This window comes from Delphinus delphis, chromosome 15 (genome assembly GCF_949987515.2).
Source record: "Delphinus delphis chromosome 15, mDelDel1.2, whole genome shotgun sequence".
Classification (NCBI taxonomy): Eukaryota; Metazoa; Chordata; class Mammalia; order Artiodactyla; family Delphinidae; genus Delphinus; species Delphinus delphis.
Window position 1 is genome coordinate 4,235,902 of NC_082697.1, and position 27,863 is coordinate 4,263,764.

General features: G+C 46.4%; 1 protein-coding gene across 3 annotated transcripts in view; it reads right to left on the minus strand.

Annotated features, from left to right (window-relative positions):
- Window positions 1–27,863, minus strand: part of GNAS (GNAS complex locus) — a 54,203-nt gene that overhangs the window by 21,384 nt on the left and 4,956 nt on the right. The window lies entirely within an intron of this gene.

Genomic DNA, 27,863 nt, shown 5'->3' on the forward strand with positions numbered 1-27,863 from the left:
GTTAGCGCGCGCGGAGACCGCCACCCACCCCTCCCTCCCGGCGGCGCGTGCCCGGCGGCGGGTCGTCCGATGAGAGGTGTTATGTGAGCGCGAAAAACGAGCATCGCAAGAGCAAGCAGGCGCCGGCGACTCGAGAGCCGAGCGGTGGTGGCCGGGGCCGCGAGGTCTGCGCCCCCGGAGTCCTCCTGGGCGGGCCAGGTGGCGGGCCAGGGCGTCCCAGTTATACGAGGCCGGGCCGGGGTGCCGCGGGGGGATGCTCTGGAACAGACGGAAAAGTAGTTTATTGAACACGAATTTGTTTGAGAATTGTTTAAAGACTTGCAAGTGTCCCACCCCAGCCCTGTCCCATGTGAGGCTGCGGTACAGCGTGGTGGGTGAACGGCAGTCACACCAAGTTCTCAACGACTCGGCCGCGGCTCTCTTTTCCTGGGACCTTGGTTGAGTCTCCTGGTTGAGCCCTGCGCGTGTCTGCTTGGGTACAATTCATTCATTCAGTCAATAAAAGTTTGGTCCGTGCGGCCCACCTTGGGCCCAGGTGAGTCAAGAGTAGCCCAGCCGTCAAGCTAAGACTTGGCAACTGCCTTTGGTGGGTCGCGGCTGCCTGCCGGTCAACCCCAGTCCATAAAGTAGTCGTGAACTCTCTCCCGCCTTTAACTTTCTTTCACTTCGAAACAGTAAAACTTTGGATGTTTGGGGGGATAGAAAGAAAGGAAGAGGCAGCCTACTTGTAAATGGAAACACAGGTAACATACCTAGGGGGTGGGGTGATTGTTCGGTTGGGTCAGAGGCCTTGAGTAAACTGTCCAAAGAGTGTTGTTTTCTTTGAAAATAGACACTGTTAACCATTCAACGGGACTGCTGCAATCCCCCGCTTCTCCTCAGTTTGCTCAACTCAAAGTAAGAAAAGTTGTGTCAGATGAAGATGTCCGCTATTACTGTTCTTGGCCCCATCCAGTACACCTCTACCCTCCTTCTACAAGGCCTCACTTTATGGACCTGAAAGACAGCGGAGGGCAATTCAAAGCCAGCAGAGAACACTTGGAATTAAGAACAGGAAGCGAAATCTTCACGCCAGACCCTCATGATCTACATCTGCTACCTCGCCTGACTGCGGGTCTCAGACTCTCTCGAACTCTGCAGAAAAGTTGCTGTGCTTGCCCTTTCCTCCTCACATCCAAGTAAGCCAGGTCTTGATCACACTCTGGATATGGTCTCTCCTTCTTACACAAAAATACACCTTCTTTCGACAAAAACTCAAAGGAACTACCGTTCGTCTAAACAAAAGCCGATAAAAATATTTACCCTATAGACGGGAATGTTGTCCTAAGCAAATTCGACAGTAAGGCTGTTTGCAAAGATCATGACACAATCATTCACCAACTAGATTAGAAACTACCTAAAGACGGGGCCCAAGTTTTATACCTTTATATCTTAAATAAAAACCTGTTGGTTGAATTTGATTCATCAACTGATTGTCATTTTTAAAAATTGGTGAAGACTTATAAGGAGGAGGAATAGGCCAGACATTTTCTGCTCCATTTGTTCCAAAGCATCTTTCCTTCCTGCTTCTAATGTGGCAAAGCGCAAATACATCGTATTTAAGAGCAAGGAGGAAAATAGTAACCAATACAACCTCGATACTTATGCCAGTAGCTACACATTACTACAATGAATATAATGAAGGCTCCTTATTTGGAAATCCCTGAGTTGGGTTACCATCTCCCCCCTTTTAGATAAATATCACACCTGAACTTTGAAAGGAGTGAAGCTGTCCCATGTCATATACTGACATATATTCCAGGCAAGGCACAATCGGGACTACTGTCCTAGAATGAATAAAGCAAGGTCTGGCTTCAGTCATTTCAACTTCTAACCTGGCAGGCCATCCTTGAAAAAAAAAATTGTGTGAAGTGTAGGTTTCAGCTATATTTTATTATGATCAACCACTGATGGACAAATAAAGCATTTACTTTGTAAATAAATGACAGCAGGTGGAATCAAGGGTTTACAGGTAAGCAAAGGCCACTGAGAGCTCTGAAACACAAGCTCGTTTGTGGTCTGTTCAGCTTTCTGTTTTCACCCGACACAAAGTGAAAGATGAGATTTTTACTTAATTGGCGTGGTGAGCTGATACCGTCTACAGTTTTCAGTCTAGCATTTGACCTACCTGGGCCTTAAACATTTTAATAAAAATAAAAAAAAAAAAGGCTTTCAGGTTTGGAGGCCACCATGCGTGACCTTTTCATATGAATTAGTAATTTATTTTAATAGGTTGTTACCATTTTAAGCGCCTGGTTTATGCTTTGCGAGTGAGCAATCCATTAGCATAATTCTTGGAACAGTCCAGACTCTAGAGTTTTCCAGTGGAAGGGGCCTCTTTTTTGGCTCAGGGAGAGATGGAAGTTGTGGAAATTTTAAGCTCCAGAGAGGGGCAAAGGGCCAGAATGTCCTGGGTGTAAAACGCCTGGTTCAGGTGACTTGCTTCATGCCAAAGCCGGCAAGTTGGGACAATAACACAACCGTAACCTAAAGCACTAGGTCACCTCACGATACAACTTGGTAAAACAGATGGGCGTCCCACCGCTATACACAGGGCCGGCCTAGCAAAAGCTCTTTCCAGCAATGCAGACTTTACAACAATGGATGCATTCGCATGTCATGCCGGGGTCTGAATTTTGTGGTCTTGTAAGCTTCGTATTTATGGGTGGATGTGTTCCCTGGCTCTTTTGCACCTTCCTGTCTGAGAAAGAATGCCTCGTCTGCTCTTAAAAGAAACAGACTCGCTATAGCTTAGTATCTTGAAAACATTTTTACACTTAATGATGTAATTCAGTTTTTGGACAAGGGTGTTCTTTTTGGCCTTTCATTAGATGGGGTCACTGTAAGATCCCAGAGAAAACAGAATTATAATATTATTTTAGTAGCCTAGGGAACAATAAATAGGTTTCCACTGAAACAGAAACCTTAGCTGTAAGGTTTTAATAATAGCGCTTAGCACTTCAATGGTGCTTTCTGTCTTTAAAGCACGTTTCGCACTTTATTTAACTAGAATTACTGAAATTGTTGCAACTGAATGTGACTTGAAGCCTGCACGATACCGATGAGGAAGCAGGTATTGTAAAAAGCGTTTTCCTAGTTCCAGTTAATCCCCCGTAAGAAGGTTCTATTACTTAGGACCATAAAGTTCTTAAAAATCTAATGTCGTGATTACCTAGGGCATTTTTTTTTCCCTTGTCATATTCACTAGTTAATAATGGCAACCACAAAGTAATCCAAAACTGGCGTTCAGAACTAAACATGGTGCTCAAGTTAGTACAACTTCATTTCAAAAGCCCTGACATTAAGGGACTAACTACAAGGCCATATGAAATCTCCCGATTTAATTTCTATCAACTAATTTTAAAAATAATTTGTTTTTAATTTAGAACATACTCGAATCCAAACAAAATATAGGGGCGCATTGGCCAATGTGTTTGGACCCAGTGGCTTTGAGATACCAATCAAACGTCTACTTAAAACCACAGTTCACAAAACGAGGGCAGTTGCGACTTCTGTGCCTTTATGGATCTTCCTTGACTTTGATGTGTGGACACCATCGAAGAGAGAAACTTCCTGGTCTCCATGGATGCCCAGTTCCCAGGACGATTAGTGCCCTTCTCACAACATCCCCAGGAGCCCCAGAGTGAGTGGGAGTGGACTTTTACCAAAGCCAGCATCTACTTTAAAAGGGGAAACAATAAAGTAGAGACGACGTGCATTACAATGTTCCTTTTAAAAACTCAAACCTAAATAATATGATACATATGGTAGCCCTGAAAAGATTCTAGATGGATAACTCGGATTAGGGGCTTACTGATATCAACCACAGACCGATGGACCCGCTTACTGGAGATCTTGGGGCGGGGACAAAAAGATGTAAATTTGTTACCACTCTATAGCAGGAAAGTTAATTTTCCTAAACTAAGATACCTTTAGCCTCCCTTGGGGGCGGGATTTCACGAGGACTAAGGTGATGGGAAAGCCTGTTGCTTAGAACTTTTAATTTGGCCTTGAGGATGGGAACTCATCCAGGATGGGGAATAATGCAGGCAGGACTAGTTAAAAACAGGTGCAGGTCAGCTAACTTTTGTTTTTATTTACAAGATGCCTTATTTAAATGACATTTTGATCCAACATCTTACTTAACAAGTACCAACAGGAAAAAATAAAACAAAAAGCAAGTTGGCGCGATCAAGAGAGTCTCCAAGTCCTAAGGAGATCTCTGTAGATAAAAGAAGCTCTTTAATTGCTCTGATTTTAAAGATTTTCCTGTTTTTTTTCCTTTTCTTTTCATTGCATTCAATTCTTCAAACTTAGCCCCATACGATTAAGAGTTCAGAGCGTTAAACACTCTGGATGAATCAGGTAATACATTTCCTTTCATTAAATGCTGCTTTGTGTATACATATATACCTAGGAAACAACTGCTCAATACAACTTTTACATCTTGGGGTTTTACTTTATTTACCTACCAGCCAAGCATGGGTGGCCGTTTTCAAACAGGCTTGCACTTAGTTACTAGCCTCAGTTTGGGACAAGTGAGATTCTGACAGGGCTGTAGGTGTCATCTGCCCTCGTAGCTGAACCCTCCTCTCTAAACCCACTTCCGCCTGCTGTTGGTAAACCCGGAATTAAGCAATTAATGGGACATAATTAGTCACACGTTTAATTTATCTAAAAATGTAGGTACCTTTTCATCTGTGTTTACCCACACACGTTGAAATTGAAAAACGTGTAATTATAGTTTAGCTCCTCCTCTTTCCTCGGGTCTTTATTTTGAGGGGGCACAAATGCTTGGCTCCCAGAGGATGAAGGGCAGCCTCCTCCTTTGCACGTGGCTACACGTAAGTCCCAGCCAGAGGCTGTGCCCGCCACTCCCTCCCTCACTCAGCACTTTATGGAGGGCTTGGCAGCCCGCACGGCCCCCTCCCCGACAAGTCAGGAGCCCACTCGACTCAGCGGAGCCCAGAGGGCACTGTGGCTTCCTAAGGTCTTCGCCGACCTCTGGAAGTTAGGAGGAGGAGAAGACTATCCAGCCAAAGCATCAGGCATTTGCAATCAGTCTGGGGATCAGATGAAAAGGAGATGTTTTTATGAGCTACAGACCTCAGCTTTACCCACACCCACGTCCCGGGGTCTCTGCCCGCCGCCCAGAAAGGGGAAAGAGGCCTCTGCCCGCTTTCTCCAACATTCCTGTCTCTCAGTCGCTTAAGTCTCTACTACCTTCTCAGATTACGGCTCCTTTTGTGCTAATTACACTGAAAAAATTGAAAGAATGTCGCTGACTTTACAAAGAACACAAAGCAAGGCTTGCTTTAAAAACTAAATATAGCCAATTTCTTTCAGAAGGCAGACAACTCAGCTTTCAAACGATTTGTACTATGTGGATGAACTGCAGATGGACAGCTACGAAGACCCAGGTAACAGAAGGGAGGATACGTCTAACATGTGTGTTGCTCCGGGGGGCCATTTACATCAAATCCCAAATCTGGTTAATGATCAACTTTCCCCATCCCACCCACCAGCACTTCATTGTAAATTAAGACTTGCCACAGGGACTTCCCTGGTGGCCCAGTGGTTAGGGCTCCGCGCTTCCACTGCAGGGGGCGAGGGTTCGATCCCTGGTTGGGGAACTAAGATCCCACATGCTGTTCGGTGTGGCCAAAACTTAAAAAAAGAAAAGACAATATTTGTCAATGATGGCAGACTAATATAAGCTTACCATGAAAAAGGAAAGGGATGGAGTGCCAATGTGTAGAAAGCTATGTATTACGCAGGTAAAAATATAAATGAAAGGAAAAGAAAGTCTAACTTCTCACTCTGGGAGGCTGTGGCTGCCAGAGAATGAGAGGATGCTGTTTCTGCAGCTCCTGTTCGCCATTATATAAGAAATGGTCTTTTAAAAGGAGAACTGGGAAGTGTCTGTTACTGGCCAAGAAAACTATGGATGACACCCCCGCCCTCCCTCTATGAAATCCTCTGAGGGTTAATAGGTGAACAGTAGCAGCTTGGAATGATTTATTTTTCTAAGGAACATTAAATACTGAATTGCTCATGCTGAAATAATGCCACAGCTGTGACCCTTAGGGCTGAATTTTGGACACGGGCACAAGTGACAGGTGTGCTCGATGTATGCCCAGCTTGGCTGAAGCGATGCCTAACTCAAGTCACCCCCCCCGCTCACCCCACCCCCCCGATTAATTGGTGGGGACTCTGGAGCCAGCCAGGAAAGGGCCTTTTGCCACGGAAGACCATGTGTGCTCAGCCGTCAACAAAAATGCCAGCCTTTGAGGGGGATGGAGGCCCTGCTCCCTGAATAGAAAACAAGAAAATCAAGACAGACCTCAGAAGACAGGGGAAAGAGGAAGTGGGAGCCGAGAGGTCTGATCAAGATCAGACCCTTCTAGGTTTTAAAGCAAACAGATCTGTCCTATAATTGGCTCTTGAAGGATTTTAGCAAACGAAGCAAGCCCAGGATTCTAGGAAATGTGTCACCAAAATTGGTATTATTAGAGGAAGTGGCACAAAGCTAGAAATACAGAGTCTAATCTGTAACATACTAATTACACCTATTTTTATCCCAGGGTTGCAGTGACCTAACGCCAAGAAATGAAAACTCTAGAAAACTAGCCCTTCACGTATACAAGACATGAACACCCTGAGGGCAGGGGCCACAGGGCAAAGGTTTCACTGAGTCCTTTAATCTGACCTGCGGTTAGAAATCAGCAGTCACGAAGGTAGCCAACTTTCGAGGGAACTTGGCAACAGTGGAGGAGGGCCCGTGAGGCTCCAGCCCAAACCTTGGGAGCTCCGGTATGAAGTCAGCATGCTGGTAAGAGGACGACTCTGGAATGTCAAAGTCCGGCCTGAGCAAAATGCCTACGGGGTGTCCTGGTCTGCAGAGGGCAGAAAGAAAGCTCTGCTGAGCCGAAAAGGAGCCTAGATGAAAAAGCTTTCGTTGGTCCATCCCACCAGCCACACAAAGGCCCTGGGTCCCTACCCTCCAGCAAGATGATGCCAGATGGCTGACGGACAGAGAACCACCTCCAAAAGTGGACAAATCTCCCACTTTGGGGACTGGTTCCAATAAGGGTGCTTCTCACTGTGACGGTTGAAGGCATCAAGCAGCTTAAAGCAGCACTAGGTTTTTTGCTTCCTCATCCTGAAAAGACAAATCTCTGCCTTCTGAGTACCAGGATATTTTCATAATTGTACTCTCCGCTTCAAAAAGCCTAGCTGTGAAAGAATCTTTCAAAGGAAGTTGATATAAAACTTAGTTGGGACCCAAAGACATCTAATCTGCAAGTTAAATGGATATTCCATGCATTCATAACCATTCAAAGCATCCTAATGTCTAGAGAAACCTAACTGGCCCCATCCTATCATGATGTTATTATTAACCCGGGCCTCAGGGGGGCGCCCTAGAGCAGGGGAACTTAAAGTCATTCTCAGCCTTAAAAGTGAATTTCTTAAACGGTTTTCTATTAGTTAAATCAGTAATTAGTCTAAATACATCATTTCAGTAATCTGCCATGAGTCAGTTGAATGCAAAATGGGGGGAAAAACTGTGGGCTAACTAGGGTGATCCCCAAGGACACAATGTTTTAATCTTAGATATAAAATAACTTTATATTTCATTTGCCTTGCACATTCTTAAATGTGTTAAATAGATGTGTATTCCTCAACCTGGCATAACTACATATCCTCTAGATTTACTGAGCGTACAGAAGGCAGACAGGGCGACTTTGTGGGAAAAAAAAAAAAGAAGAAGAAAGAAGAAAACTAAAGAATAGAACTCTACAACAAAAATGTAGTTTCTAAAATGGATGCCAAAGTAGAAAAGATATTGAGAGAAAAATATATGTGTATTTCAGCAAAACTACAAACACACCAAAACAGGTACCAGCAGCATGAAAACCCCAGGGGAACAAACCCAAAAAATCACTCTAATTTACAGTAACTGAACCCTTGGCTTTACCTTCCTCCCAACACCTGATAATTCTGTGAAATCACCCAGCTGTCACTCTTTTCCTTTTAGAAACATGACACTGATTTGTCTTTATTAGAATTCAGAGGTCTGCTTGATGGGGCCCCTAATAAATGTAAGTCATCATCACTTCTTGACCTTTTTTCCCCTGAAATTCTCGGTACGCGGTTAAACTGCTGAAAACATATTTGCAAGGTTCTGTGACTGTAACATAAAAATAAAGGATCAAGGCTGGGTGGCTTTGGAGGTCTGAGCACATCTGGGCTCCGCCCTGCCTGCACCCCAGAGGGAAAATAAAGCAGATCGATTGGAAACAGCATCTGGGGGTAATAGCAACGCTCTGCTTTGGGCTGAGCTGTCTGCAAATAGGAATGCTCTGCACAAGACTGAAGTACAGGAGGGGGTGTGCCAAGGAGCCCTTGCCCCTTCCTCTGCCCCTCCTAGCATCCCCTTCCTCCCCCACCTGCCTGGCTACTGAGTGCCTTGAAAGAGCAGGAAAAAACCCTGTAGCCCAGAGAGCCTCAATTAGCTATCCACGTGAGAAAGAAAGAAAAAGATTGATGATGGAGTCCTAGTTATGGTGACTTTGAGATAAAAGGATGGGGGGCGGCTTTTTCAAGAAACTGAATCATGACGCTTTTTTTTTTTCTTTTTCTATAAAAGCAACACTTGTCGTCCTTATTTGTTCACTGGCTGCACTGGACTGGTGGTACCCTAAAACAAAATGAGGGCAGGTGGTCTCAGCCTTCACCACATCCTAAGATGGCCTCAGGCACCAGACAAATCTTGACCCTGACCGTGATGTTGCCAAGAGCCTAGTCATAAAGACTCCCCCCCTCTGCACGCCTGCCTGTGAAGACTGGGGTCCCCCCCTCCCCTCTACTGCAGACTTCAGATGGCCACTGCAGAGAAAGCGAGAGGGTCTATGACATCTTATTCGTGTCCCCTCTACTTCCTCATTCCTCAGAGAGCAGAGGAACGGCTTCTAAGGTCTGTTCCCTCCAATTCCTAAAAATAAGTTTCCCTGCAGCATTGGGTTGGGGGGATGTCAGGGTAGGTGGTCAGATAAGCTGTTTCTCAAATATTTGACAAACCGGCTGTCTGTGGACAAAACAACCAGTTGCTTTTCCACGATTGAACTTTCGACCAAATTGATTGGATGCTTTGGTGTCAAGACGACAAAAACTCAAGTCAAAAAGATCAGCAGAATAGGAAATTGTGGGCGACAAAAAAACAAAACAAAACAAAAACCAAACAAACAAAAACCATACTACAGTAGGAAGCATTACTTTTTCTAGCAACAAAAATCTGAGTTTTCAGGTTGTGCTAAATGACTCCAAATTCGCCAGTGAAGAGACGGCAGAGAGAATGGATTTTTAAAAAGGTTATATCGTTCCTATTTATTTGGGTTCGCTGCTGCCGGAAAGTGGCTCGGAGCCCTCTTTTTTAGCACTCTATGAGATGTAAATGGTCTAAATTAAGAAGCCATCTAATCTCCACCAATATTAATTCTGACATGAAAAATGAGACCAATTCTTCAAACAGGATTATGATCCCCACCACCCGACATTAACCGATCACCTCACCCTGTTTCTCAAAGAACGGGATATTTTCCTTTTCCAAAGTGCCTATTTATTTCTAAGAGTGGATCCTCACAGACCTCCCTTATTCCGACATTGAAAAGGTACAGCCTCCTAACGTGGGCTGCTTTGATACCCCCCTCACCCCCAACTCAGCAAGCTTTTTTGTCTTATTTGTCTTTTTTTGTGTTTTTTTCCCTCCAAACTAAAATCCCTCTAAAATAGCTAAACACCCCAACGGTCGTAAGTTGGGATGCTGCCCCTTCCTCCTTGCAGACTGAACTGCCGGATCCTAAAATTGTTTTCCAAGCAGAAAAGGGAAAACTGAGAAAAATAAAGATTTTTTTTTCCTCATGTTTTCTCCTCAACCGGTCCATTGAAATCAGCAGGATCACGGTTCCTCCGTCTATGCAGCAGGCAGAATCACCGTGCGTCCAGATAAAGAATTTGCCTTTTGGCTGGGCTCAGATGGGCACACTGCAGTTGTTCTAGAAAAAGGAGGCATCTCTGTATCCCTGCAGTACCGCCTCAGCAGCCCAGGACCCCGACCCCCTCCCATAAGATCTCGCAGATGCTGCATTTGGCTTGTGAGTCCTCTTGGTACGTGCAAGAAATAAAGTGGCTTTACTCGGAAATGTCCATCATTCACCTACCACACAAAGCCCTAAGTCCCTGCTGTTTCATTATCCTCTGCCCGGTAATAATCATCAAAATCAGAAGGGTCTCCAGCAGCACGATGATTCAGTCAGGGGCATAAGGGATCCCGGGAAAATCATGGATTGTTTGGGAGAACTTGCCACATAGAGAGCCTCCCTGGGGAGAGGGGAATAAGGCCCCTCGGTGTTTATCGCAAGGCTGCGGGGTGCTCTCTCTGGGCGACATCACTTTTAACAGAGACATCGGGTAATTTAGTTACACAAGAGCAGCGGAGGTGAGCAGGGTCAGATCATCTCTCCTGTTCTGTGTAGTTCTGTCCTAGAGGCTCTCCAGCAGCCTGCACTTGGTGTTTGCAAGGCATGAAAGGGTCCTAAAACGGAGGAGGGGGCTGAAATAATGCACCTTCTATGCCTTTTTGTCCCCCCCCCCCCCCCCCGCTCCCTCCATCCCCGGGGACCCGCGGGCAATGTGGATGCATGTGGGTGCTATCTTCCTCACATTCCCAAGCCCAGGAGCTAAGGCTCTTTTCAGCTGAGAGACACTGCCAGCACGAATCCCAGGGCCACCTTCAGGGGCTGTTAGCAACCCAGTTGGGGGCGGGGGTGGGTGGGGGTTCCTGAGGGCTCAATGTCTAAGGTCAACGCAGGGTGGGTGGAAGGGGAAATGGGCCCTTTCCCTGATTCTCGCTTGAGCTGAAAGAAACTGATTAACATCTGCTTTCCACCTCTTTTCCCATCGCTAAAACGCCGCCTCTGCCCTCAGAACAGCAGCCCCAGGCCTGCAGGGCTCTCTCTGGCCTCCTCTGCAGCTCCAAGGCCCTGGAATGGCCATTTGAACCAAGCACCTGACTTGACTTAAAAAAAAAACAATAAAAAAACAACCCACCATTTTCAAGAATGAGACGTACGGCCACTGAAAACCCCTCGGCTGCTTTCAAAGCCGATGGAGCAGAACACAAGCTAGACCCCCCCCCCCACCCCGCCCTCCAAGGCTCGGGGTTAAAGTCACAGCTCACCCCACAGAGGGGAAGGGGGAAGCCGGCACCCAGCAGCTGGCTAAGTTCTGCCCTACCGGCCCTTCCTATGCCCGGCTCAACCCTGCCTGCAAACAGCGGGCCTGACCGGCGCAACGGGGGCCGGGACCCAGGACCGTGCGGGGGGCGCTTCCCTCCCTCCTTCAGTGTATACATCAGCCCGCGGTGACAGCCCGCTTTGCACTCCACTCGCATCTCTTTCAGAGCCCCCTCCCCTTCCCCCCACCACAAGCCTCCTCGGTAAAAAACCAAAAACCATCTTGTTCTTTCATCATAATTAAAGTGCTGTCAGGGAAAATGGCATGGCTGATTTTTGCCGCAGCTGAAATGACCCTCTGCTTTCCTCTCCTCTCATTTGCTAAAGTGGTCCTTTCTCTGCCTGAAATCAGGCCCTTTGGTGATGGAAATTTTAGCAGGAAGCAGAGAGTTCTAAGCAGAATCCTAACCTTGGGAGGGTGGGGAGAGAAATCGATGTTTCTGGAGCTGGCCCCTCTGCGGCAGCAGCCTAGGTGCTGCAGGGCGATCCTCCCGGCTGCCGCAGCCCTCAGCTCCATCCACGCCCGGCTCCCTAATTACCAGACATTGTCAGGGGTCGCAATTTAGCCACATTTGGAGGTCGATTCTCCCCGTTGACTTATCTAAAGGGCAGGAGGAAGCTGCTTGGAAGGAAGTAAACAGGTTCTGGATCTGGGAAGATAAAATCCAAGCGCCTTCCTCGCTCGGAGGGAAAGCGTGACGGCATATTTAACATCCTCGCCAGCCTGCGTGTTTGTGTTTGAAATAAAGCTATAACTTAGACGCATAATGAAATGCCCTCCTCCTCCCCGCCGAGTGCTACCGAGCCCCTGGGTGACGCTCCTGTCACGGCCACTGCAGTGCCCAGGGCTCTCTCTGGAAATGGCATCTCATCTCATTTTGTGAAAACGTCACTCTGTCCTGTTAGCTATCAGAGAACTTTCTAAAAAGGACATTTCAGGTGAGCAATGCAGTAATGTTTAAGGGGGGAAAAAAAAAAGGAAAAAAAAAATGAAAAAGAACGAAAAGGAACCCAGGGCCCTGAGTACTTTTCAGCTGTGCCTTTGGAATCCATGACATATTATTCAAACTCGTATCATGTGAGGAATTCATAATATTCATCCCAGCCTTCAACTACTTCGATTTTAAGGAAACATTTCAAAATTAGCTTAATTTCCTTTTCCTAAATATCGTGCATCTTGGAAAGGCCCCTTCTCAGTTTCACTGGGGAGCTTAACTGGCAGGCTTCCGGGTTTCTAGAAGGGTATGCTAATATCTGGCAAGTCAAAATGGCAATCCAGGCCTCCCTCAATTGAATCATTAGTTGTTAATGCACCTCTGAGTAACTCCAAGCTCAGGTGTGAAACCAACCCAAGTGTCACTAAAGCACCACTTTTTCCTCGGGCTGCAGCGCGGGGTGGTGGGGCTGTTTATGTAACACGCCAGCAGCAACCTTGTTTGTGCCGCTTCGTTATTTGCTGGCCTGGACTCCTGCCTCCTTGCTCCTTTCTCCCCCCAACCCCCGACTCCCCCCCCCCCTTTTTAGAGAAAGCAAAGCAGCTGTATAGTACTCAAATCTTTTATTTCCTGACTATTCTGTGTGTCAGAGCCGTGGACGCTGGAGAAAAACATGGGGCTTGTTATTACCGGCCTGAGCCGGAATGAGTCAGGCACCCGAAGCTTCCATCTGGACCTGACTCTGCCATTCGGATGGGGGCCCCCTCCTACCACCCACTAAGCTGTACCTGGAGAGCTGGGGTGGGGGAGAAAGTCCTGGGGTCACGGGGGCAGGGGAGAGGGAGCCAATTCACTGCACTGGGGGTGCACAGAGCTGGGCTGGGGAGAATGGGGCTCAGGTGTCAACTGCCCTAACGCCCCCTCCCCTGTCTTCCTCCACCGCCTCCTGTTAGAATTCTATTCCACTATTAAAAATGTGACTCTCTCAGCTTCCTGGCCTCGGAGAGCTCTTTATTAAAATGCAAACGTCCCTTAAGGGTAGCTCCGTAAGCCACTGCCGGCTAATGGGATTAAGTGAACAGAACACAGCCACCTGCAGGGAGGTAAGGAGGCCTGGGGGCCAACCCCACCTTCTCAAATTTGCCAAAAGCTCATCCCTGAACAGGCAGAAAGCAAAATTCAGCCTTCCCCGTCTCAGATGTCTTTGAAAGGGGACTCTGTAGCCAGAGCCTGAGTCCCAGCAGTGGGATCGTTTGCTCACTGTAATTCTTGGCGCCCTGGTGGCCCCATCTCTTTCCAATCATTTCTCTTAGGATGGACATCGTTTTCAAGGTATCCTAGCAGAGTGGTCCGGATTCAAGAGAGGAGCATCAGGCCAGCGGTGGGGAAGTAATTGCACATAACTAATTCATTTACAGAGGCAGCCACTTGTAATAAAGGACGTTTTCAAAGTGACTTGGCAAACTGATTTTTTTTCCTGAGCTGGTAAACAAGCTTCGCTTTATGCCCTGAAAATGGGTTTTCACTCACATTGATTTCTTAGTGTGCCTCTCAGGTGAAGGGCATGAAAATGTCACAAACAAGGAGAAGCCCAAACTTAATAATTCTGTAAACCTGAATTTTACTCATGGAATCAAACCAGTCCCTGTCGTCTGGGAGTTCCCTCAGTTCAGTAGCCCTCACAAAAGCACTTCCCTCATCGTATAGCTAAAATAAAAATTCTCCATCTACCTATCTGTACACACACACATATTTTATAAAAATCACATACCATGTGCTGAGCATTACAGGAGACCTTTAGATAAAACGACTCTTCCAAGGCTACTGAAGAGATGACTGAAAAGTTTGTGAAAGAAAAACTGGAAATTAAATTCTGGAATTAAGAGTGCATTTTTTTTCCACAATGACCGGGAATTGATTATACTATTGAATATCGCGGATCTCTATTTGCATTAGGAAACAGGAAAAAGAGGCCCAGAGCTCAGGATCTAAGATGGAGGACGGAAGCTAAGATGGAGGACAGGCCAGGACCTAAGATGGAGGACGGAAGCTAAGATGGAGGGCAGGCCAGGACCTAAGATGGAGGACTGGAGCCAAAATGGAGGGCAGCCCAGAAGCTAAGATGGAGGGCCCAAGCTAAGGTGAAAACACTCCACGGCACCTCAGGACTTCTGGCTGCAAACTACAAACACTCCCTCACCCCACCCCTCAGAGTACAAACCCTAGACACAGAAGATTCTAAGGTTCGGTGGAAGAATGTGGGGCTACCCCAAAGAGAATTCTCAGTCCTTGAAGATCCTGGAAGGCATAGTTAGGCTCCAGACAGATCAGAAAATGAAGAGAGATGGGGCTAAACGCAGTTCTCTCACCAGCCCAGGGCCAGGCCTCTGGAGTCCCTTCTGAAAGCAAGCCCACGCCTCAGCTCTCCCAGGGAGCCCCAGGGCAACACCTCCCGGAGAAAGGCATCCTTCCGTAGCATCTCTGAGGCCCACACTGCACCTGCAGAAGGCCCGTCCCCGCTGTTGGCATATAACTGTTCAGCCCCAGACTGGCATGGAAATCTGAACTGTATGCCCGTCCAATATCTACACACAGGTGTTAGTTTTGAGCCAAGCAGATCCTTCGGGGTTTTCTGCAATCTCATTATCAGGACTCAACAATAATTTCATGTAACCACTGATCTGCTTTGCTTAACTAGGTTGGAGTCGTGTCAGAAGGCCGCTAAAGTCTGTTTTTTGACAACCTTTCCATCTTTTCTTAGCTGCCATGTCTATTCCCTTTTTAATCACCGGGTAGCGACGGTCCACGCTTAACTTCCTGGGGCTGTTTTGCTCAAAGGGAGCAGCAATGTCTTATACCTTTATCTTCCCCACGCGGAAGGGCACATATCAGGTGTATATTGAGTGAATGAATGAATAAATGAAAATGCCTCAGCGAAGGCCAACTCACCGACCCGGCAAGGATTTCATCCTTCTGGGAGGCTTGGCAGACACGTGAGCAGCTACTGCAAGTTAAGAGATGCTACTAGAAAGGCAAAAAGGAAACAGCCATTTCGACATCCCACTTAACCCCCAAATTAGGAAAGAACTTATCGGTGAGGGAAAATGGGAGCATTTGCACCGAGAACTGGGCAGTATTCCATGCTCTTTGCCAAGCTGGACACAGCCTACTTATGAGGTAAACCTCAGATCTGCCAATAGTCAGAAACTTGAAAAATTAATTCGTGACAACTGTTTTCATTTGGAACCATGATTTCCCTCAACTAGGCGTGTCACTTGATGCTAAATTCCCATCAAACACTTCCCAACAACTTTTTCTTTATTTTTTCTGAAGAACAGCCATGACCCCCTTTCCCCAACGATTCTTAAAGGTCACAGAAGGTCCATTTGATAAGCATATTGGTGGCAAATCCCCTTTCCTGACTCTTAGGACAGTAATTGTTTTTCCCCCTACTGGCCCCTAATGGGCAATTTTGCTGGGTTTCAAAGCAATGCACATTTACCTCCAATCAATTAGTAACACATTTCTAACTTCTGGGGGCTTGGGAAAAGTGTGAACTTTTCCTGGTGGAGGGAAGTTAAACCTTGAGAACAAACCAAATCCTGGTCAACCTAGCAAACCTCTTCTGCCTCAGTGGGCTGTGTTTTTGTTGTTTTTTTTTTTTAAGTCCCAAACTTGGGAGAATGGAGCCCTACTTAGGACAAGACTTTGTTGGGTTTTTTTTTTTTTTTCACTTGAGCTAATGAATAAGGCACAGGACACAGAGGCAGCTGACGGAATATTTTCCCCACTCATGCCAGGAAGCTGAAATCTGCTCTCCTGTTGTGCTTTTTTTTTTTTTTATAGCCTGAGAGATTTGCATCTGGGTGTGATGTGCACTTGGGGCCCCCCAGCACAAAGCAATCAATCTTGTCTCCTGCTGCAGAATCCCCCTCCCCCTTCCTCACTGAATAGAGCTGTCTCCCCTCTCTAATGAACATACCCAGGAGAATAAAACTTGTTTTTCAAAAGTGTGGGGAAGGAAGAAAGGAAGGAAGGGAGGAAGGAAGGAAAAAAAAAGCACACAATGCCTATACTGGGTCTGGCCGGAGCCAAGTTCTCGAGGACGCTAACCTATAAACTTCTAAGGATTTCCTCAACGTCTGAGATGTATACGTAATATACAGGGTGTTTGCTTTCAGCCTTCAGATTTGCTTTGCTTTGTTTTGAGTAATTATCAAAGAACTCATAAAGATTGACCTTTTTTTTTTTTTTGAGGTCAAAAAGGTCCAAGGGTGCCAGATTTCTTAAATTCAAACCACTCAGTGGGGTAAGGCTGGTGAAAACACTCGGAAAGTTAGGTCATGCTAGAAGGGGGCTTATTACTAATTTTTTTAAAAAATTGAGCTATCATTTTAGGGCCAGGAGAGGAACATTCGGGAAACTGAAAAAGGGCCGACTGTGGGAGAGAGGGCAGTAGTCAGAGCTCAGGGGACGGTGGGGAAGGGAGGTGGGGGCCTTGGTCCTGCCGCTCTCCACCAGCCCTCCAGTCCCTGTACTACTCGGTGCGCTCCTGGGACCCACATGGGCCCATGGGGCCCATGGGGCAGAGGGACGGGGAGGGGGCGATGCCCCCCGCCGCCAGACTCCTGGGCCTGCCTCCCCAGTCCTCCGGTTGAGGGCAGCCTGGCTCCTCAGCTGTGCCGGCACTGGCACCTCTCCATCCTCTGCCTGGGGCAACTTGCATTCCTTGCACCCCACACCTCTGCCTCGTCCCTTCCAGACTCTAAGTTCCTAGAGGGCAGGGACCACGTCTAGTGTCTAGAGCTAAGTGTAGCAAAGGCACTTTTTCTTTCCTTCTCTTTCTCTCTCTCCCCCTTCTTCTCTCCTCCTTCTCTCCCTTTCAAACTTTTCATTTCATCTCTGTGTTTCTGTAGCTCTTTCCTTCCTTTTGTACCTTCTTTCTCTGTCTTTCAACAATAAAGAACTGGCTTGGGGGGAGCTGGTTTTTAACTTTGGAGTAGTTCACAAAAGTTCGGGGGAGGAAACACAAAAAAAGGAATTCAGATTCCTTCCCCCCTCCCCCCATCCCACCCCAGGGAAAGCGCTGAGCAAGTAAAAGAACCCTGAAAAGACACAATGGAGAATGTGGGAAAGGCGCTCAGGAAGTCAGTGTGTGTTGGCTGGGGGGTGAGCTAAAGGTGAAGTTGTTTGCACACCGCGATTAGTACCCTCTTTAGAAACATCCATACGTCTGGGTAAAGAACAGGAGGAGATAAGGAGATATAAAATCCTGACAGGATAAGGGCGGGACGGGGGGGATTTCCTGTAATATTCTAATGTCATTTTAACAATAAGTACGACTTCTGGAAGAAAAAGGGAAAGGGGTCAGGGAAAGTATGGGCTGTGGATTCCCAGTCCTGTGGGCAGCGAAAGTGGGCGGTTTGGCCCTGTGTGGGAGACCCTGAGTTCTAAGAGGGCATGGCCCCCTAGAAGGTAAAGATGTGCGTGCTGTCCGGGGAGGGGGGAGTGGGGAGTGGGGGGTGCGGGGAGAAACTGGCAAAGAAACCCATCAAATGAACAGACCAAAGCCCCCTGTTCCCCCAAAGCACAGAATGGCAGGATTGGTGTTAAAACTAAACTCCCAGGGACCCAGCACAGGATGAGACCGCAACCTGAGATATCCCCTGAAACCTGGGGCTTTTTTCCATAGGGCTTTCCTACATTTCATCTAGAAAATTCTAAGTGATCCCACTTCCTGCGAGCATCCCAGCCATTCTGAGCTCTCTGCTGACCTCTGGTGGGGGAGGAGCTCTACTGGCCCAGAAAAGGTGTTAGAAACTGGGCAGCGCACCTGCCCTGCTTTCCCAGGGACCCCAGCACCCAGAGGAACCCCCTTCCCCAGGGGGGGGGGAGGGGCTTTGTTAACCTGCCTCGTCCAAGGTTCAGGGCTATAGGTTGGAAGGTGTGAGGAGGAAAAAGGTCAGAAAAGCTTTAAAGGAGCCCCAGGTGATTAGGAGCTTAAGAGAAGCATGTTGGAATAAAGTTTGTTGACTTAAAGAAGAGGATTTTTTTACTAGCAGGGCGGGGGAAGCTTTTGCCCAAAGTTAATATATTTTATTCAGTCCCTTTGATTTTGTTCAACTATAAAAGAGGGAGGGAAGAGAACGTATCTAAGAACAGTATATGGAGGGTAAGTTTCGTTGGAAAGGAATAAACTCCCATGACGGGACTTGGTGGGTCCTGGCATGGTAAGTTCACGTGGCCCTTCTCAAATAGATGACTTCATGATTTTACAGCTGCTGCACGGAGGGGAGGGGAGGTGGGGGGAAGAAATGGCAAGGATGCCTGTTCTCTTCGGAACCAAGGAACTTGGCCCCAGACACCATCAGATCTCACCTCCCCTCCACTGGAACTTGGCCTAAACAAGACAGAAGTGACCTTCCCCCAAGTCCAGGGTTGGGCCTGAGATGGAGGGTGCGGGTCCCATCCTTAGATGGAGAAGACTCTTCTTAGTAAGAATGCCCCTGAGTGCTCAGCGGGTTTGCAGCCCTGAGAGGTAGAGAAGGGTTGTAAAGGGGAGAAAATTAAAACTAGCTCTGAAATCTGAGACCCTCAAAAACCCAATGATGCTCCCATGAATGAAAAAACCATAAGGATTTACTCTCAGCCAGTATCTTCTCTATAAGACAGCACCGAGCATTCACCCCAAAGTCTCCTCTCTCATTTCCCTGCATCTTCCCATACTGTCTCAGATGCTAACTCCTCCAGGAAGGCTCCCTGGGTTTCCCTGATGGAAAAAAGGACCTCAATCCACCTCTGAATTTCTTTTCTAGCCCTTGATTGGGGTGAGAAAGAATGTCCCACTCTCCTCTGCATCCTGCAGAGATTCTCCCAGGGATGGGTTCTCAGAAATTATTAATTATGTGCCAAAGGGCAAAAGATAGGCCTAAAATTGCCTGTACAAGCTGCCATTTTGAAAAGGATACTTTTAAGAGAGAGAGAGTGTGTGGCGGGGCAGGGGGGTGGTTTGGCATACCAGTTCTACTACAACTTTTAATAAGAGAATTAAAGAACTTTTAAAGTGAGAAGGACATCTCTCTCATTTTTCAGATGAGAAAAACTGGGACCCAGAAGATAAAGCAATTTGCCCAAAGGTCTCAGAAACAGGTTCCCAGAAGACCTAGGGCACACACACGGCCTAGGAAGTTAGAGGTCATTGTGATAGTGTGTGTTCCTGCACTGGCCAGGGTCTAATACAGCCACTAGTTAAAAGGGACAGGATTGGGACTTCCCTGGTGGCGCAGTGGATAAGACTGCGCTTCCAATGCCGGGAGCCTGGGTTCGATCCTTGGTCAGGGAACTAGATCCCACATGCATGCTGCAACTAAGAGTTCTTGTGCCAAAACTAAGGAGCTGGAGAGCCGCAACTAAGGAGCCCATCTGCTGCAACTAAGACCTGGTGCAACCAAATAAATAAATAAATATTTAAAAGATAAATAAAAGGGACAGGGTTTGACCTCAGATATCAATTGTTCAACTGGAACACCTTTAAAACTATCCCTGGGCCTTGGGGGTGGGAGCTGCGTCCCTGGGAAAGAGGATTAGGGGAGGGGCCGTGGAATTCTGCCTTAGGCACCAGCACATGGTGAATTTTGAAAAGCCAGGCTCTCAATAGTAAAAGCCGAGCGCCATCTGCCAGCCAGTTCTGAGCAGCCTTGCTTTATTTTATTGTCTCTACTTCTCAGCCCTAAGTCCTTGGTGTTCTCGTCTCTTTCCCTTTAAAAAAAAAAAAGGTATTTCTTGCTCAGAAACCCCCTTAAAATAAGAATCTTATTTAAAAAAAAATCGCAAGAGAGAGAGAGAGAGAGAAAAAAGGGGAAAGCAAGGAAAAAATGAGGGAATCTCTTAAGAGGCTGATTTCTGCTCCCCCATTTCTGAGCTGTGCGGACCTCTGGGGAGAATGGGACAGAGCACCCCGCTTTCTCCATCAAAGGCAGCCCTGGTGGTCTGTCTCCTGACCCTTTCTTCCTGACAGGATGAAAGATCAGTGCCCAGCTTGGAGCCTGCCTTAATATCAGAAGTCAGACCCTATCTCTGGGGAGTCAAGGTTCTAGGGCCAGAAAGAAAGAGAGAAGTGAGGCCTCTGCCGTCTGGCAACTTAAGTCTCAGGATAAGATGTCTGCAAGGGTTTTGGATTTGTCCCTTGGGTCATTACCTCTTTCTACATAAAGGTGAACACAGAGAGATCCCCCCTGGCTTTCTGTTGGATGGCCCACCAGACTTAAGCCTCTATCTTGACCGTGGCAAAACCATCATAACATGGAGTCTTGTCGGTACTTTTAAGAGTCAAATTTTGCGGCTTCCCCGGTGGCGCAGTGGTTGAGAGTCCGCCTGCCGATGCAGGGGACGTGGGTTCGTGCCCAGGTCCGGGAAGATCCCACATGCCGCAGAGCGGCTGGGCCCCGTGAGCCATGGCCGCTGAGCCTGTGCGTCCGGAGCCTGTGCTCCGCAACGGGAGAGGCCACAACAGTGAGAGGCCCGCGTGCCGCAAAAAAAAAAAAAAAAAGAGTCAAACTTTGGCCTTTTCTGGATGTCACCTGGCAAATTCATGGAACCCCTGAATAGAGCAGTGCAATCAACCAAGGTTCTGGAAATGAGAGCCGGCTAACATTTACCCAGTGTGCTCTTTCCGCCATCCTGGGCCCCTCTGCCCGCCCCCTCTACAATCAAGGCAACGTGGAGAGACAGCGAAGGATGATAACAAGCTCACCCCATCCCAACCGCCCAAGGATAAAGATTCCTGAGAGCGCTCCAGAGTGACCGGATCCCATCGGGAAAAGGCCCAAAGACTTGCATTTGGAAAGGGCAACCCTCCCTCAAGTGTCCATCTTAAAATCAGCCCTGGCCGTTTGTTTGCAAAACAAAATGATCTAATAGGCTTCCCTTTTAGCAGCTAAAAAGGAAGAAATGAAATCACCTAAGTGTTGAATTATAAATAGCTATTATTTTCTGGCAATCCAACTTTTAAAAATTTTCCCCTAACGTCTGGCATTTGTTTTTGGGTTCTGCCTGGAGCCTTCTAAGCATTTCCTTGGAAAGATGCTGCACTTGGTCCCAGGCAAAAAGTCAAAATCAACATTCAAAAAACATGCCTTGGGTCGTTCTGAGGATTCTGCAATAAGAAGATCTTAGTTAGGGGCGCTTCACTTAACTAAACTTGAAACCTATAAAAAAAAAATGATATTTTAAATTTAACATGTCCAATATATCATTGATCAAACTACCAATCAGTTTCCACCCTTTACCCTAAAGTAATCTTAACAGTAAAAGCAAAAGTCCAAGTTCATATAGGTGTCTGGAGTGGAGAGTGGGCTTTTTGTTTTCTGTTTTTCCTTCTAGACTTTGCAATTAACTTAAAGGCCACAAATTCCAAATTCTCTAAGGAAAAAGAAAAAAAAACTTTTTAAAAAAAAAGTTAAATCTCTGATGAATCGGTAATAACCGTATTGGAAGATCAGAAGGGGGCAAAAATATAAGTGTTTTAGGCTCAAAATATAATAAAGAAGCGATAAAGTCTCCTTCCATAAGGGATGCTTGGGGGAGAGACTCATTAGGTGCAAGCTGGGGGCCTAGACCACTATTTAAAAGCAAAATGATTTATTCAACTATACTTCCGTAAAAAATTTTTGTAAAAAATAAAATTAAAAAATGATGTATTCCTGTTGTGATTATTCCAAGATATTGGTTATAGAATCTGCCCTAGGATGAGGGGGCGGGCAGGGTGCATCGACCATCTTACCAAAAACCAAGTGCAACTCTTGATCAGGAAATGTCCCTGGGTTCTTATTCCTGTTGGCACAGGTATGTTTTATTCCTAAAAGATCTCATTTGACCTTCCTCAGTACAGTCATTCAGAGGCATTCCTTCCACTGCCCCCTATCCCACCCCTACAGCTTCCTGCCTTGAAATATCAGTTGCTATAGGTTAGGGGGCACCTCCGTTCAGTGGGCTGGTTCCCTGTGGTCGTGGGGCTCAGGTGACCCAGTTAACAGGGCCCACGCCCATGGCAGGCGTGTACGCACTGCCAATCCCAGGCTCCATTTGCGTTTTGTGGGACACACGCAAGGTGGGTCCCCAGCCATCCCAGAGCTGATATATGACCAGCAGCCATCAGAGTATCAGTGCTGATTATCTCGGCCACCCTCCTCCACGACGCACAGTGAATGAACGTACGCACACCAGACAGGGAGAATTCCCTGCCTGCTGCAGACAAAGGCCCCTAAAGAACCCCTAAGTGGTAGATGTGATCATTTAAGGGTTAAAGTCTATGTAAGCCCCGATGTATCCTGGCCCATCGATTAGCTATGGGACTGACTTGGTTAATCAGAGTCTTAGACCGATTTATTATTTCCACCCTTTTCTATTCTATTTAGGGTCAGCTGGTGACTTTTTAGGTCACCTTCTTTTCAGAGATTTTTGGAAATTAGTTCTACCCTGGAATGTAGGCTCACCAACACTGGCATAAACCTTTCTGACTGGTTATTAGTAACTGAAGTCAACAGCCTTTTCTCTGAAGATAATTTTTTATTTTAAGGTGTTCAAGTTCTGACCTGTATGATCTCTACCTTCCCCAGGATTTGATGTTGATAATGTTAGGGCAGTGGTTCTCAACTGGGGATGATTTCTGCCCCCGCCACCCTCCACCCCAGGGGATACTTGGCAATGACTACAGGAAGTTTTGGTTGTCACACTGCGTATGTGGTGGTGCTTGGTGGGGTAGGCTGTGTGTGTGTGTGTGTGTGTGTGTGTTACTGGCGTCAAGTGGGTAGAGGTCAGAGAGGCTGCTAACACCCTACATTGCACAGGACGGTCCCCATGGCAACAGAACGCCTATGGAAGACCCCTTTGTTAGACAGAGCACCCTGAAAATGCTAATATCCCAGCACAGAGCCAGCAGCGAGAAGTCAGAGCTTAAACATAAAAGGCTAGGTCTGAGTAAAGCTCTGGGGCCTGTTAAATCCCGGCTTTGTCCTGGGGTGGGGTGGGAGGGTGCAGTTGGAGTGGGACCCTCCTCTGTCTCTGCTGGCTCTTCCCTTCCCCTCTCATTTTCACTACAGATGTGACACCTTTCTTCTGCCTGTGCCGTCTCACCATCTAGTGGCCACCTGAAATATCAACTCACCTTCACCATCTCTGCGCCATTCTAGATTCAGTCATTAAAAAATTCACATTGGGGGGAGGCAGTGGGTGGAAGGACCCTGAACGACGTATATGATTTTATGAATAAGTTAATTAAGCATCTTGTAGGCCTAACAGACCTATATAGAGAACAGCTATAAGGAATTAAGATGAACACTTTCTATGATTTCAGCAGCCCACAAAGGCCAAAAACCTTGGGAGTTACCTTATATAACCACAGAGAAGCAAGCGGCATCTACTTAAAGGGGGTGTCCAAGCGGCCTCAGCAATTTAAGTAGCTATACACTTCCTAAGTAACACTGCCTATTCTCCACAGATCGGTTTTTCTTTGTCAAAGGTAACCATCAGCTACTTTTACAGCTAAAGAAACAGGCCTAGGCATGTGGTCCCCAAGATCAGCAGGGTGCTGGGATGGACACTAGCTGAGATGTAGGACCTTGTTCCTATTTCCCTGGGTTGGGCCCTGGCAAGCAGCCCTTCTTGGCCCTGGACTCCATCACAATGCCTGATTTTAGTCTGTGTGCCTCATCTTACGAATCATTCTTTCTTTGCAAAAATCCCACAGCTGCGAACTTACCTGAATGGAGGTTCCCTATAAAAAAAGTCTCCAAGGTCACTTGCAAATTAGCAATCAGTTTGAGGCAAGGCAAAACTGTTCAACTAGGAAAGAGGAGAGAGGTACTCTGGTCTTTGGATGGAGGGGGAGAGTCAAGAGCTGGACACATCGAGTTCTTTTTCCCTTAGAAGAATCGACGCTCCGTGTTGACACGGAGCTCGTGAAAGCTTGACTGTGCCACTCCTTCAGAAGTGGGTACGAGAGATTTTCCTTCCCATTATCGACTCATTAAAGGAAGTTTAAGGTGCGTACTCTGTCCCACACACCAAGTATGTGTGACAACTTCAGAAACATTGACTGACTCATAATAAATTCGGGATCCGGTAACAATTTCTACCTTTATACCTCTCTCCTCACCCCAAATTGAATCATTAAGAAACATTTAGTAAGATCTAATGTTCAAGTTCTGTGGGCAGAACTCCAGGAGTCGAAATGCTCGGGAATTCTCCTGAGGTTTAACAAATTACTCTGCAGTGCAACGTGGGATTTTCCTTCTAAGTAAGGACGGCAGAGGCGCACGCCCTTGATTTTCGTTGCTCTGTCACAGATCAGTTACCTAACATCCTTCTCTATTACAGCCCCCAGTTGCTGTCTGGGTAAAACTACTCCAGTAATTCTGATTGGAGGGGGCTACACCTCTCAAGTGTTTGCTGTCTGAGAACAGAGCATCCCATATCTCAACTGAGCGTGTGATGAGCAACAGGAAAATTCAAACATGGGTTTTTTTTGTGTGTATGTTGTTCCCTACCTCGTTCTTGGAGGTCTCTCCTCATCTTCCATTCCCAGTGGCTGGCCTTCGTCACCATCTGGCTGTCGGGAAGGAAAACTAGAGACAATCTTTTTTTTTTTTTTTGCATGTGTAATAAGTACAGAGCAGTCTGTGCTCAGGACCCCGGGCTCAACCATCGTATCCGGTTGGTTTATAGATAGGAGCTAATAAAAGGAGGGGGAGTGGCAGAGGGGGCTGTGGGCTCCGAGAGAGGGGTAGGCGGCACTTTCTCAGGACAGGTAAAAAGTAAGTTCCCGCCTCATCCTGTTGCACATCTAACAGTGACTCCACACGATCATAAATTTGGCAAAGAGTCGTCAGTCTACGGCTTGGGTTGACCCTTCTTTATAAAACGTGTACAAAGAGTGTACTCTGAAACGTCGAGACAGAAAGGCAGGATGGGTGCCTGGGACTTTTAGAACTTTAGGTCTCATGGGGAATACAGAAAACAAAAAAAAACAACCAGGGACTTCCCTGGCGGTCCAGTGGTTAAGACTCCACGCTTCCAATGCAAGGGGCATGGGTTCGATCCCTGGTCGGGGAACGAAGATCCCATATACCACATGGTATGGCCAAGAAAATATTAAACAAACAAACAGAAAACATCAAAAACAAAAAAACAAACCCTCCCTTGGACCAGGGAGACAGAAGTCCAGGAAGAAAAGTAAATTTCTAAACATAATGGCTACCATTTATCAGACACTTGCATGTGCCAGGCCCTGGGTTCAAGGCTTCTCTCAATTTCTAGTATCTGGCCCCCATTTTAGAGGAATGAAGGAAAAGGACACATCTTCCTCTGATTCTTCTGCAAACGCCCCTCCCCTCCCTTGGCCTACTCCAATGGCCAGTTTGTATCTGGGGCTTCCCACTAGCCTTCCTCAGTTTCATAAAGGCCACTTTGACTTGCTGACTCTTCAGCAGAATCCCAAAGAGAGAGACTCAGGCCCATCTTTCTCTCACTCCCTGAAGAGATGAGGATCTTATGCCCAGGGTGACCACAGGCCACAACAGGAATCTGATGGGACAAAGACCCTTTCAGTCTAATTCAATGAAATCTGTTGAGGTTGGTGTTAACAGGGCCCGAGTCTGAGTTCCTCTTACTGGGGGGGGGCCACCAGAGCTGGAGACGGTTAATTAGAATGACCTGACTAACTGTTTTAATTGCTGGTGGGAACCCTGTCACAGCAACTGGCCCTGCCCTTTCTGTTTTGAAAATTGCTACACTTGCAGAGGAATCCGATTTTGAAATGGACAACTGGCATGTTAATTTCACATTCCATTAGAAACCCTAGGAGGCACAAGGTGGGTTGGGAAGAACCCTGCCTTTGCCACAGGTTAGAGAAACAAGAAGTATAGAGACCAGTTTTCATTTGCTATTTACATGCCTCCTAAAAGTCACTTAATGGAGAGGGATTTGGAGGGCCACGGTTTTGCTGGGGTGAGGGGTATGTTTTATTTGGTGGGAAAATTAACTCTATAAAGAAGACACACGGTTGGGATGGAGAATTTCAAATCTAGTCAATTAGGTTACCGTCTCTAAAAAAGTTTTTTTTTTTTTTGCTTAATACCAACCTTCCCCCATAAAAGTCAAAGGTGATTTCCAAGATTATGTACTGACACTCACTAAGGAGGAATTGGCCCCGACTGAAAGGAAGGAATACTTTTAAGAAATAATCACTATGAAGAATATTGAGTAAGAGTTATTTTAATAGGGTCATTAGATCCAGGCCAGGAGATTCTAAACAGTCTATTACACTCTAACACTAATAATGGAGGGGCTATGCATAGAAGCAACTGTACTTTTAAATGATGATGATAATGATGTTTTAGTGGAAACCTGAGTAAAGAAAAAAGCTTTAGACCTTGCTCAAGAACACTTCTGGGGGATTTTTTAAAGACTTTAAAGAAAACCTGCATTTAAAAAAAGAAGTCCAACAAACAAACAAAGACTGCAGTGTTGGCAGATGAATGACAGCAAATGTGGAAACAAAATATCACCACAGCAGTGACAGGTATCCCAGCAATGAGGAGGCTCACGTTTCACGTACACTCAATGGACATTTATAACCAAGGGTCTGTCTGGTTCTGGTTATTATTCAGGAGGCAGAAGACTGCGGGACACCTGTCATCTGACAAGGGATTTTAAGAGCACATAGCGCACTTAACAGTAATCATGCCTCGCACTGAAATGACGCTTTATAACTTATTACCACATGTTGGGGGTAAGCACCGAATTAGAAACTTCTGATTCCTTCACTTACCTTGCAGTCTTTGAGCAAAAGTCCCTGACATTTAATCTCTGAGCTTTTGGTTTACTTGCCTATGAAATGGGGTCCCATCACATTTTTACTGCCCAAGGCTGTTGCAAAGGAGAAATGTGACTGGATAAAAGGCTTTTAAAAATACGGTAAAAAAGTGCTATCATTATGTGTAATCATTACTCTTGCAGGTTACTAACAATTCTGAAGGCAGTGAGGCTATCCCTCTCAAGCTGGGGGTGGGGAGAGTAAGGGGGTGGGAGGAATGTACAAAAAGGTGACAAACCCCACTTTTTTTTTTGCTTAATACCAGTTTTCCATGGTATATGTAACGTAGGCAAATGATAAAAATTAACATAGCTGTATTGAAAGGCATTTTTTTTTTTTGAGAAAAATCTATGGAAATTGGATTTTAAAAGGCAAGGAAGAGATTTTTGGCCTGGTAAGCCATGCCCTTCCCACTGTAGCAAACAGCTCAGTGGAGGCATTTTGAATACGGAAAAATGGCTGAATTAAAAGTAAATAAAAAAGCAAAGCAAAGGGCACTCCAGCAGGATGAGATGGATGCCTCACTGTTGTACCTGGTGGCATAAATAAATTATCATACAATTAATTGAGATTCACTGTATAAACAAAGTGTCATGGCAGAATAGCCATTATTATATATAGCATTTGCCTGCACAATTTTAATACAGTCAGCAGCTACTAAGAAATTCTAGCCTAGCAGTGCCTTCAATTCTCAACAAAAATGAGGGAATCACCCAAATTAGG